We start from the raw sequence: 2,638 nt of genomic DNA on the forward strand, positions 1-2,638 counted from the left end.
ATTAAAAGGACATTTGACAGTTGAGGAATGTATATATATTCTGATCCAGTTGTACAAGTAATCTAGGTTAAATTACCAAGGAAATTTTACATTATTTCATCAAGCAGCAATATAATTAAAAGGGCTAAAAACCATGCATTCCTTAAGTAACTGGGAGGACCAAAATGCATCTTACCAGAGAAAAACATGTGAGAATACAAAGAAAAGAGAATTCTGTCATTTACCAGGGAAAGAGCACGAAGACAGTCCTCCCCATCACAAGTCAGGCAGTTGAGTTTACCACATTTGGGGATATCACAAGAGTCAGCAGGACCGTCGTGCAATGGTCAAACCTCATCCTGGGAAAACCACCTACTTGATAGTGGCATTTTCCCTGCTAAGTAAATATGACTCCCTCCTCTTCTGCTCCAGTCCAGCCTCACCGGCTGTCCACCCCACATACATGTTCACTCGCCACCCTGACCCCCAAAATCCTTGGCACCCTGTCCTGTCCTAAGCATACTCACCTTCCACAGGAGTCTTTCTGATACAATGGAAGAAAAAGCACTGCTACATCCTCTGTCCCAGGAATTCTCTGGCCCAGAACTGCCCCGCAAGGGCACCTGTTTGACATTAGACACGTTGCGCCCATGACATCAGGGGCAAACACACACATGCACACATGCACGCATGCACACAGAGCACTCATCACAGGGAAGGCTGTCCCAGCTTGAGAGGAACGTGAGGGAGGACTTTCCAGCAGACAGAGAAGCACAGATCCATCTCTCTCTCTCTCTCTCTCTCTGTCTCTCTCTCTCTCTGCCCCATTCCTTAGAACCTGTTTTGAGGAGACAGAGTACATTGGCTGCACTTGTGGAACTCAGCCTCCTAGCCAGTGCCCCACGCACCCCCCAGGCCTGGACACCCCGGGGGAGGGGGCGGGAAACCCAAAATCAGAAACTTCTGGGCCATGCCTTGGGCTGACACCTGCCAGCAACATCCCAGGCCCTGAGAACACCACCAGGACCAGCTTCTTCACCAGGTGGGCTCCTAGGGCAGAGCTGCGGTGCCCTCTGGTGGCCGCCCGAAAGAGAGCGCCCAAGGATTCTGCTCCCTTAGACTGGGCTCTGGGTTCACAGTAGGGGGTTAGCAGGTTCCACATGCCCTGCTCTGCCGCTGCCTTCCCTCCCTCCAGCGTTTCCCCTCGGATGAAATTTCTGCATCAAAGTCAGCCTGTGGACCGAAAAAAGTCAGGTCTAGGAAGCAAAGCAAAACAAATACTCCCAGGAGACAAGTACTTGGCAATTCTATGGTCATGGAAGGAGCCCCCAGGATCCTAATTTGCCATAGTCTTGATTGTGCCTTGAGAGAATGCTTTTCTTTTATGGGACTGTTGTAATTCGAAAAGAAAGGGGGTGGAGGGGCATCCAACTTTAGTTGTCACATAAATTCATAGTGAGGTGGGGGCAGTAGGGACCCATGTTAATGCCAGGAACCTGTATGCATGTTCTATCACAGAGCAAGTGGGACACTGCAGAGGTGCTTATGTTAAGGACCTTGAAATGGTGAGATGATCCTGGATTCTCCAGGCAACCTCTGGAAAGACAAGGGGGTCTTAAAACTGGAAGAGGCAGAGAAGGAGGTCAGAAGGATGCTGTGTGAGGACGACTATCCCTGCTGGGGCTGGGGCTTAGCATAGAGGAGGGGCCTCTAAAAGCTGGAACAGGCAAATAGAACCACTGCTTCACCTAAAAAAAAATAGAAACTGTCAGATATTTTACCAGCAAAAATGGGATTTTTCAGGATAAAAGGGAAAGGTGATCTGGGAAAAATCAGCATTGGCAAATCCATAGGTGAGTCCAGAGAACAAATGGGAGGGACAGTTTTGAAAGAGGTCAGTTGGGAAGATTGTTCTAAAAGTCCATCGGGGTGAACTGTGAGTTGGAAGAGCACTGGTGTCTCCCTGGGAGAACAAAGCTAGCATTCCTGACTCTGGCCTGGTTAGTAGAGGCCTATGCCTGTGCAATGTCAAGTCCCTGTAAGGTCAGATCAGTCCCTCCCCTGGGGCTGTAGTGCCCTAGGAGGTAAGGAAGGCAGAGGAGCTCCCTTGCTAAAACCTCCAAACTGCATTTTAGTGCAGTTTCCCTTGACTAATTTCCACCCTCTCCTAGAGCCTTCAGAAGAGAAGGTGCCCTGTGGACATCTGGATTTTAGTCCACTGAGATCCTTGTTGGGACCTTGCACCCTCAGAACTGTAAGGTAAAAATGTGTGTGTGAGTGGAGCCCTTTCTGGGGTCTCTTGGGACCAGTAGGGGAGTGCCTGGATGGGAGCAAGGAATCCCTGACCCTCCTTTAGCACCAGCTTTGCAGTCCAGGGCTTTGACACAACTCGTGGCTCTCTTTATTTCCCTAGGGATCAGAAGTCAGACCTGGGCTCAGTGTTACCCATGAGACACCCTAGAAAGGCTGGGAGAGAGCCCACACTTACCATGAGGCCACGTTGTGGTCAGTCTCATTCTTCCTGGGGAGGATGCTGGAGAGAAGAGAAATGAGCAGAGCAGGCTCAGGGGCTTTCAAGAGCCATGCCCACTGACACAGGAGAGCTCTTATCACAGACCTCAGGGCAGCATCCTCTCAGCCCCCACGCAAGGGGTGGGTG

General features: G+C 50.4%; 1 non-coding gene across 1 annotated transcript; it reads right to left on the reverse strand.

The window, feature by feature from the left end:
* Window positions 1–225: 225 nt before the first annotated feature.
* On the reverse strand, window positions 226–388 carry LOC132002394 (U1 spliceosomal RNA). Its single transcript, XR_009399879.1, has one exon. It is a non-coding gene; the product is annotated as a U1 spliceosomal RNA (small nuclear RNA).
* Between the last annotated feature and the right edge of the window lie 2,250 nt (window positions 389–2,638).

This window comes from Mustela nigripes, chromosome 14, assembly GCF_022355385.1.
Source record: "Mustela nigripes isolate SB6536 chromosome 14, MUSNIG.SB6536, whole genome shotgun sequence".
Taxonomy (NCBI): Eukaryota; Metazoa; Chordata; class Mammalia; order Carnivora; family Mustelidae; genus Mustela; species Mustela nigripes.